Source organism: Nothoprocta perdicaria, unplaced genomic scaffold, assembly GCF_003342845.1.
Source record: "Nothoprocta perdicaria isolate Ctin4 unplaced genomic scaffold, notPer1 scaffold_2, whole genome shotgun sequence".
In the NCBI taxonomy this organism is placed as follows: Eukaryota; Metazoa; Chordata; class Aves; order Tinamiformes; family Tinamidae; genus Nothoprocta; species Nothoprocta perdicaria.
In genome coordinates, this window is record NW_020455204.1 from 391121 (window position 1) to 401320 (window position 10200).

The following is a 10200-nucleotide window of genomic DNA, read 5'->3' on the forward strand; positions in this document are numbered from 1 at the left end:
AGTCCAAAAGGGCCTCACCTCCAAATTTGGCCCAGACCCTAAAGCCCTAAGCCATCATCACCCAAATGTGCCATGTTACGTTTGGCACAAGAGCTGTGCCAAAACAGAGTGATGACCCGGTTGCTGCATAGGCCTGGACTAAAAACAATTTAAAAAAATAAAATTACAACCAGCTCGTCTTCTTGCCAGCCTTATTGCTTTCCTTTCTCTTCATTAGCCAAAAATCACAATAAGGAAAATGCTGGAGAGTCCTTTTAACGGGGTTGGAGCAACAGGGGGAACGTTGCTGGAACTGGTGCTCCTAGAGTCTACATCAGCTTTCCGTGAGAATACCAGGGCCAAAGGGGTGGGAGAAAGCCCAGCAAAGGGGAACACGTCCTCAGCTTCGGGAGCTCACACCTGTTAATCCTATAGAGAACAGGAGTCGCTGTGCTCTYGGAAAAGGGGCTCAGGACAGCAGATATGGGGGGCTATGGGGCTGCCTCGCTGCTCGGACCTCTGCCATGCAGAGGGTTCACAGCCGGCCCGACGTCGGGACAACGCAGCGCCCGGTAATGCTCACTGACCCCCGAGGGCTGGGCTCCCGCCTTTGGTGCCAGATTAGACCCCAGAAAGGCTGGTGGGCAGGGTTGCCCATCTGCTCCTCTTTTTGTCCCTCAATTAGGCCTCTTTTCCAGTGTGCTCACTGTGGTTCATTGGTTTCCGCTTCACGTTCCTCGTGGTTTTCAGGCACCATCACGGAGCAGCTCTGGGTTGTCTCAGGAGAACTGACAGTGTTGGACTTGGGCCACTTTTTCCTCCTTTTTTTCCCCCATCCCTAGGCTTCGCTTACGGCAGAGCCAAACCAGGGGCACTCTGCACCTCGGGCTAGCCATGCTCTGCACACTGGGTGCTGCAGCACCCCAGCGCTCACCCATCTTTCCAGCCACTTGCATATTCTCAGATGACTCAAAATTATCTCATTGCAAAATTTCCCCTCTCGACAGTCGTGTCACCACAGCAGCTTCCCTCCGCCTCCATGTCTCATCGGTTAGAGAAGCAACGAGTCCCCRGCAACGTTTACTGCTGCTTTGAAATTATCTATCGCCCGACCTGTTTTTCTCCACAGGGCTATCAATCTCGTCACCTGCAAGCGGGGACTGTCAGCGCAGAGCGTGGCTCTCGCTGGAACGATTCTGTTTCCACAGCTCAGGGCTCCTCTTTTGTGGCAGAGGGACTTGCTCATCCTCATCCTCACCCGGACATCGTGGCTGTGGGAGCTGCCAAGCCGTTGGGRTTTGATTCCTGTGGACATCCTTTTGGGGCCAAAAAGGATGGTGCAAGGAGYACCTTTAGGCTCCATGCAAACTCCCCTCCTCAGATCTGTAGCAGTGCAACAGAGGAGAGAGCATCAATAGGATAGCAGGGCAGGAATGCATCAGAGCCAAGAGAGGATYGAGGGTTTGTGGGGAGAGATGGAATAAAGTTCAATCCAGTACCCAAAATGCATATAGGGATGAGACGGCTTCACGAGAGACACATTCCTCCCAACAACACTGTGACCTTGAGGGGAAAAACCTGTATCTTTGGGCTCAGAGGTGGCTGTTCCTTCAATTTCAGGCAGCAAAGGTGCCTAACCTAACATGGAAAGTGTTGCATTAAATGTCCAGTTTTAGTGTCCTGGGCAATCCAGTGCCTTGGGAATTCAGCATGAATTTAGGGGTCAAATCATATGAAGGAGAAAGGGAAAAACCAAGGACAGCAAAGCCTAGGGCACTATGATTTTGGTGGGGATGTGATGTGGACATTGTCCCAGACAAACCTGTGACATCCCAAGAAGGGCCGGGGTGCCAGAGACTCAGCTCTGCTGTCCTCGTATCATGGCCATCAGGGGTCTCAGATGGCACGGAGGGACTCCAACTCTGCATAGGATTAACAAAGCATCACTTTGTATCCCTAAATCAAATCGCAGGCMATCCTGGCATAGAGGAATTTAAAATAAATGCACAAAGACATTGACACATACATGGGTTAAGTCCGTGTTAGTGTTGGCAAGCTGTAAAAGTAAGTGGAGTCTCCATCCTTATATTTTAGCTACTATCCTGACCTTTACTTCACTGCCTGGGTGGTTGTGCTGCTGCATTTGATCCATGCATTTTTACATCCAAAAGACATTATTATTTAATTCCCTTTGCAGCTGCCTGCAGCTCCTGGTGGCCAAGTAGCTCTTCAGCTGATAGAAAGCTGAGCATCAGTCAGTAAATCAGCGGCAACAGAAATGCTGAATCATTAAATCTTACCCCGTAATCTATTTTCGCCAGGCTTCACAAAGAGCTGCTGGGAGCCCGAGCATGCAGCCGTGGTCTCAGAACAGAAATGCCCACAGGAGGAAGGCAGCATTTCTGCCCGCGATATTTTTGTGCTTGTGAAGTGGGGAAATACAGCTAATCAACTATGCTGATTTGTAMACTCCTGCAGATATAAGTCAGCACATGAGCACGCATTGCTCCCCTCTGGATGCGCTGTCGCTCGCAGGCTAGGATTGCCTTCACCCTGCACAAAATCGGTAGCACGGCAGGGCTGAGKCCCCGCTCCGAGCATCTCCTCCGTGAAAAGCTGCGTGCAGGGATGCGGAGCCGGTCCTCAGCGTCTTCACTGCTTCATTTCTTCCCCTCTTGCCTGACATGGGAAATGTCTCCCCATCACTCACGCTGAAGCCGAAGCCTGGGCCAGCTAGGATGAGACTCTCATCCTGGAGAGCAAAGTCCCTGCTTTGAAAGGAAACAAGCTGACTTCCAGTCTTCAAGCYCGACATTTCCCTTGGGAATGTATTAATGCTAGTGTGTGTGTGTATACCCAGGATCATGAATGCAGCCTCACCACGCTCCAGAGGCTCTAGGGGCCGAAAGAGAAACTCAGTGCAAACCAGAACAACCCCTGACTCTGCTCACTGGGCTGAGACAGCTCTGCCTGTCAGGAACATTCCCTTCCCCTGTGAAAAATTGCAATGATTTTTCATCCAGAGTTGAGACAAAAAAAAAATCTCATTTTTAAAAACAGGAACCTGCAAGTCAGGTTCAGCTCTGTTTAGAATAATGCAAATAATTTAGTAGCTTCTAAAAAAGTTAATATCCCAATGCCGAGTCACACAGACATGCACCATCATAGTACTGGTATTCCTCTCGGAAATGCCCTGGCGCACAACATTTGGATTTTCCACTACCTTGGCCACTTCAAGGCCAAGCAGGTCAGAGTGTGAACCACCATTTAACATAATCCAACTTCACCAATTTAGGAGATGCAGGTAGGTTGCCAGAACGATATATGGTGTCTTCCTAGGAGTCTTGATGAATCTCCCTTCTTCACTTCCATCCCATCCCTTTCCTATTCTCACATCCCAGAAATGTGCAATAATCCACACCGGTTTTCACCTCAGTGAGCTGCATGGACCCTTTAGTTGCTGAGAAGGATCAGAAGTGAACCAAAGGCCCCAGCTCTGCCCCGTGRGGAGCAGTTCCTAGTCTCTCCCAGAGGTCCTGCTTCCACTTTGGAGCCAACCTCAGAAGTGGTGCCTGTCATATTCTACGTACAGGGTCTTTCCTCACAGCAGTGGCTCTTCATTGACCAAGTCTAATTCTTGTAGAGCTATAGTTCAGCAACAGGAACAGCTGGAGATTCCCTGAACTCCTCGGGGAATCTACCTTGTCTGATTCCCTACAGCAGATGCTCAGAAACCACGCCACACAAACAGYACTCCTATTAAACCCTAAAACCAACAGAGAGACAAGCGCCCCCGGGAATAGATGGACAAATGGGTGCTGGGTGACAGACAGACAGTCAAATAAATAGGTACRAGGATGAAGAGATAGGCGGAGGAAATTGCAAATAGATATACTCTGGGATGGATGAGTGAAAGGACAGATGGGTGGCAGAGAAGAATACAGCGCAATGTGTCAGCAGACAGTTTGCTGATAGATTATATGGACAGAAAGAGATGCTTAAATACATTACTTCCTCCTCCTCTTCCTCTCTGGGGCAGAAGAGAGGATGAAGAGCGTGTGCTGAACACAGCAGAGTTGGTGCCCCAGCAAACGCGGCTCAGCTCTCCCTTCCCGAGGCCGAGCAGAGCGCCAAGAGCCCGGCTAGCAAAACCCCCAGGAGCAGGGCAGGGGGCTGTGCCACGCTYCGCGCTGCCCTGCGCCACCTCGGAGCCACTGCCAGGGAGGATCCAGCTGGCTGGCACCTCTGCCCTGCCCGGGGCCTCCCAACGGGGGGATCGGCTCCGTGCCCTGCCGCACATGGCGCTTGCTCCCCGCGGATCGGCCACCCAGCCCGCGGAGCCGGCGAGCCGAGCAGGCGCCAGCTCCCCCGGCCCAACCTCATTGTCCCTCCGAGGCGCTTCCTTCCCCCCTCCCCAGCTCTCCTGGCAAACTCTTCCCCCTCCTCCTGGATCCAGCCGCTCTCATAATAGCATCCTTTTCATGGAGACAAATTGTCCAGCCGGGGGCTGCACCTGAGGGCTTTCACCCTTTAACAAATAGCCTTTTAATTTTCTGCCAGAAGGGCATGGAAAGCGGAGGGGGAGAAGAGGGAAAGGGGGGCTTGAGTGGGGGTTGCACAGAGGAGAGAGAATCAATCAGACATCCATCTTCATCATTGCTGCCAAGGGACCGTTTGCACTGGCTGGATGCCCCTGGGGGAAGGTGGGGTGAAAAAGAAGAGGTTGGGGTGAGAGGGGACAGGAGGCAATGGTAGGATGGGGGGAGCAGGGGGGCGGTCGCAGAGCTATGCCATTTCAGAAAGCCATGTGGAACGGTTGCCCTCGAGCAAGATAAACAGAAAACCTTGTAGCCCAGACAGCGAAAAATAGGTTCATTTCCCTGCTCTTGCTCTTCTCTCCAAGGAGAGAGGGTCAGTTCTGTAAATGAGACTGGTTGGGGGCAAGGCAGCAGCCAAGAGGAGCCAGCCTGGCCACACAAGGGCACAGGAGGCCAGAGAGAAGGTCCCCAACCTCATGGAAGGGAGATGAAGATGCAGAGCGAGATGAAGAACAAAGGATCCTGGAGGGAAACCACCACTGACACCTTCCTCCTCCAGCAGCAAGGACGGGCATCACACACGGCTTCCCATTGGGACAGAGGCACAAAAAGAGTTAAAAACAACAACAAAAAAAGAGAACAGAAAACAACTCTCCAGTTTTCAGAAAGGAAGGAGAGCACCAGCAGGCACCAAGTACCAAATCATTTTCTCCTTCCTTCCTTCCCCTCCAGATCCTCTCTTATAAGGGGAGACTGAGCCACGGCATCCACTTTGGCTGGAATCTGTCATCTTTCTCGACAAAAATAAGCAAAGAGGTTAATTAGATGTTTGCAATCTAATTTATGCTTTGTTTGTGAAACCAGCATTTCAGCTGTAACCCAGCCTGGGAGCCCCCGTGCCCTCGCTCTTTTGCTAAATTTATTTCACAGCTTCGCAAAACTGGTTAGGCCGGGTCAGAAGTCTTCCATTATCATTTTATCACTGCCTCTTACTCTATAATTACAAGCTGATTTTCTCAGCCCCCTCCTTTTCTTCCCYAGACCCCTCCAAGCACAAGGTGGGAAATGTTCATCTGACTTTAAGCTTCTTCTTCAATTTATCTCACCCACAGAATCCTGCAGTAGTTTGGCCCTGCTTTCCATAGATTAACAGGGGAGGATGGTGGGGAAAGAGGAGGTAAGTCATTTTCCATCACTCCCAAGGATTAAAATATTCAGATGTCCCAGTGAATAGCAAAGTGTTCCAGGTGGAGTGCACCGATGAGCACTGAACATGGCTCTTCCCAACCAAGTTTGTCTCCCAGCTGGTCCCAGTGACACCACAGCCATCCTTGCCTCTTCCCAAGCATCACAGCAGCCCTGCTTAGCACATCCACACCTTGCAGTTGGCCTAAAAATGAAGCGTCGAAGCATTTAAAGTCAACATAGTGGAAGGAAAAGGAGCTGCAGAGCCATAGTTGGCTATTATGCTTCTCCTCATACATCCTGGGAACATGTGATGGTCTTCCAGCACCTGGCAGCAAGCTCATCATGGGCTTGGGCTGTGCTCATGGCCCTGAGGGGGAGAACACTAACTGGCATGGCCCGAAACTGTGCCAGATCATGGGGAGGAAGGTGGCCAGCATTCAGATATGTTCTACACATACAAGTCCTGCTATGTGGGCACTACGGGACAACACTCAGGGTTGCAGCCACAGAGACAGAAGGGCTCCCTGGGGACTGACCCAGATCCGCACCAGTTTCAGCCATGCAAAGCCAGGCACGGACATCACCCTGCGCCCCCAACACCACCTCTGTGCACAGCACAGCAAGTGGTCTTGGCCCCAAGTCACAGGCTGGCATTGCCACAGGCAACCAAAGAGTGAGCACCTACCAGAGGACGGTCCCTCATCAGGATAGGCCACCCCTCTGATTCCACSTGCAGACCCAGGACGTTAGCTGCACACACAGAGGAACAGAGCTGGTCCTCACAGCAAGCGCATGTCCTTCTCCAGCCACTCTAAGCGTTATAGCCTGTTGCCTCCCAAAACTCCATCTCCACCACCTGTGGCAAGGTGTAGGGGGTGCATCCGTAGGCTCATGTACCAGGGAAGGAGGATGTTGCTGCCCTGTACAAGTCTGAAGGACCTTCCCTATGAAAGCGTAGGGATGGGACATAACAGAGACTTGAGAGATGCACTGTCCTTTGGGAATCTGTCACACCTTGTCTATGGGGAGTAATTGTTGCASGACCCAAACTCTGAATTTGGGACAGAGGAGTCCTTTGCTACTGTCCTGGAGAGAGGAGATGCTGCACGACTGTGTGGAGAAAAGCCTGGATGCAGGTGGACACAGCCAGCAGTGCAGGGCTTTGTTGCAAAACTTGGCTTCATTTCAGTCACCTGTGAGCATGAATCAGACAAGAACTCAGCAGCAGCATGAATGCACATGCACACAGCCAGCTCAATTGCCCATGAGAAGGCTCATGTAATTAACAGGCAGCCAGCTTCTCTTTCATGTGGCAAAGAAAGAATTGGGAGCATGGGAGTGKTTTTCTGGACCCATCCCCTGTAAGYCAGTTTCTGCAAGCAGGGACCACAAGCTGTCGGTGGACAGGAGGAGGAGGAAGGATGCATCACTCCAGGAACAAGGGCAACAAGCCCTTTTGTCCAGCATTGCAGCCACCCAACCATGGGCCAGTTGGACCTCTTTTTTTTTTTGCTGTAGAAACAACAGTTTTCTAGCCACCAGCTGCAGACCTGGRCCATGCAGGAACTGCCATCTCTTCTCCACCTCCTGCAAACAGGATCCAAAAAAGGAAAGACTTTTTTTTCCCCAYCTAAATCCGTACTGTAGGGATTCCCTCCCTGCTGATGCACGTGCAATATTGCTGCTCCTTGGGCTGAGCAGYCTCCATGAGGCCTCATGGAGGCTCACCCATGCCTCTCTGTGCAATGCCACCAGCAGCTCAGGGGTGCTCAAAAGATCACCAGCTACACAGGGTCTATGGGCAATATCTAATGCCACATCCACCCTGCAGCATGCCATGACCACTGCTCCTGGGGGCTGGAGTGTGATTCCTAACCCTAGAGCACCCAGCCCTACCCATGTTGTTCAAGGAACGCACACCCTGGTTGTCCATGAGCAAAYATACAGCATCAAGCACAAAGATACACTGCGATTCCTCCCTCAAACAAAGACCAGAGCTTYTGCTCTGCTCCACGCCAGCTCAGAGCTGAGAATATCACCTGCTGTCCCTGCTGCTTGAGGAACATTAAAGCCCCGTTAACCTGAGGTTGTTATTAATCATGCAGCCTTACCCAAGTGGTGACAGCCGTGACGTCCGAGTGCCCAGACTTGCTCCAGCTCCCCCGGCCCGGCTCCAGGTGACACAGGCACAGAGAAGGTAGGACTCGCTCAAAGCCGTGCAAGAGTGCCAGCTCCAGATAATGAATTTCCTTCACCAGCCTCCACGCCGCAAAGCGGGAAAGCTTTGCCGAGATTGGAAATAATCACCCTGAGGCAAGGCAGGGACCGGACTCCGGACGCCTCTCACCCCTGCAGATGGTAATCCCTTTTGTGACTGGGTTAAGGGCAATGCAAGGAAACCACAATTTATCATCTGCCTGAACCACATCCATCCTCTGGAGGAAGATCGCTGGGTGTGCTGCAAAAAGCACCCAGAGACAGATATCCCAGGCTGAAATCAAGCCAGCAGCTCAAGAGACATTCACCCTGGAGACCTCCTTAGGACACCGAGTGGATATTTTGGGGCAGGCATGGACTGGCCATGCACTGAACAGGTTAACACACAAGCAAAGCCTCTGCTCACATGTATGTAGGCTAAAGCCCCATCAAGCCCTCACAGTTCCCTAGTATTAAAGCTTTCCCCTCATGCATAGAAGCAAGCAGGGGGGCTAATTGCTTCTTATGACACTATAATGGTAGGACTATTTACAGTAGATTAAAATCCAATTCATAATGAGGTATAATAACTTTGCAAATGCCAGGATTCGTCAAAGGGTGAGGAGCGCCACTGAGACACATAGCTGAGCAGCCTTGGACTTGGGGTCTGAGCCTTGGCATGTAAGGAAAGGGCTCTTGCCAACCAGGTATGGCTTTCTGCTGCATTCTCTTCCGTTGCTTTTCCCATAGATTAAGCAAAGGGGATGAGGATGGGGAATTTTGCCTTTGCAACTGCAAAGCAGGCAGAAGGAAGGGGGTTGCAACTGCATCCATGCAGTGRGACACAGCCACAAAAAGGCCTGAGCTTGGACTGCTTTGCTAAAAACAGAGCTCTGCCAAGGAGAAATGCTGCCTCTAATACAGATACCTAACCACCCTCTGGTCCCACTGAAATTTGCTTCATACCAAGGATGTCAAGACATCCTCAGGAGCAGGATTCTGCATTCTCATTGGAAATCACACACGGATAACACACTAGATGTCAGACACCCTCAGCTACAACTCCAGATTCCTCCAGAAACTCATACTCACTGTCAAACGAAATGAGTGGCCGTTCTCCATGCCTGACCTTAGGCCATTCCCACACATTCCCATTCAAGCCCTTTCAGTCACTCAACACCCTGGAGAGAATATGGGCAGAGACCTCCATGCAGCACTGATTCCTCCCTGGGCTCTGGCTGGCATTTGCCAGGTATTTTGGAGCTGAGAGGGGATTTTCTTTTTCCCCCGCTGTGGAAAAAATAGGGTTGAGGTTTGATCCAACTTGGATTGGGTTCCTGCCTCCATCGCATGTTTATGGGTGTGACCTTGAATGAGCCTAGAGACATCTTTCCTGACTTATTCAGAGAAGGAATTTATTTATTTTCTGCCAATGAAACAGGTTAATAGTGCCCCCTGAATTTCAAATAAGGTTCAGCTCTGTTGTGATAGTCTCAGTGCCTTTGCTAGAAAATGACCAAAGAAAAGAAACACTCCCAAAAGCTGAGGCTTAATGTCTCCCTTTGTATTGGAACATGGTTCCTTCAGCTTCAAGGGCTCTATGAAGTTCCTGCATTCCATGTGAGTGGGGTCAGGGTTGCACTGGCACCACATTTTGCAGTTACATGCACCTATGAAGGGTAAAGAGCAAAAAAGTATCTGCAGTTCCTCAAGTAGAGAGAGGCTGGGACTTGAGGAAGAGCCTATGCAGCCTTTGGCTCTCTCACGGCTGCATTGGAATCACTGTCCTCTGACATATCAACGACTTACCTCTAGTCTCCAGTTCCCCAGGGGCAGGTGAGAGGCCAGGTTCTCAGGCAAGTCCAAGGTCACCAGGTTTGAAGTCAAATTACAAAGGCAAGTCAATGAGCCTAGGTCAGGATCAGGTCTGGAGACCAGGTTTAAACACAGACCAGTAATCCCCAGGCAGGTCCATACTGATGAGATGGTCTGAGGTCAGGTGCTGCTGGYCAGGATCCAGATCCTTAGGCAGGGGTGGCTGAGTCAAATACATGCACAACAAAGCTCAAAGAGCATCTAAAACCCAAGAACTGAGCTTAAATAGACCTCTTGATCCATGAGCAGAGGAGAGTGTTAGAGGTCCCAGGTGAGGTTCATCAGGGCAATTAAGACTGATTAGTGTTGTCATGGCCCTGACATACTTTGCCTTTTGGGCTTGAGAGTCTTGTCCAAATGGTATAGGTGTATCACGGTACTCCTTGCCTGGAATATTTGCTCAGCATTCTAGTGAAATAAAGGG

At 50.9% G+C, this 10200-nt stretch overlaps 1 long non-coding RNA gene across 2 annotated transcripts; it reads right to left on the reverse strand.

Moving 5' to 3' along the window:
* Positions 1–1310: 1310 nt before the first annotated feature.
* On the reverse strand, positions 1311–9958 carry LOC112946057. 2 transcript variants are annotated; one of them, XR_003249130.1, is made up of 3 exons: positions 9711–9958; positions 1802–1901; positions 1311–1362 (listed from the first exon to the last, which is right to left on the reverse strand). It is a non-coding gene; the product is annotated as an uncharacterized LOC112946057 (long non-coding RNA). The 2 variants fall into 2 exon arrangements; XR_003249131.1 differs by lacking the exon at positions 9711–9958 and adding an exon at positions 7817–7891.
* Between the last annotated feature and the right edge of the window lie 242 nt (positions 9959–10200).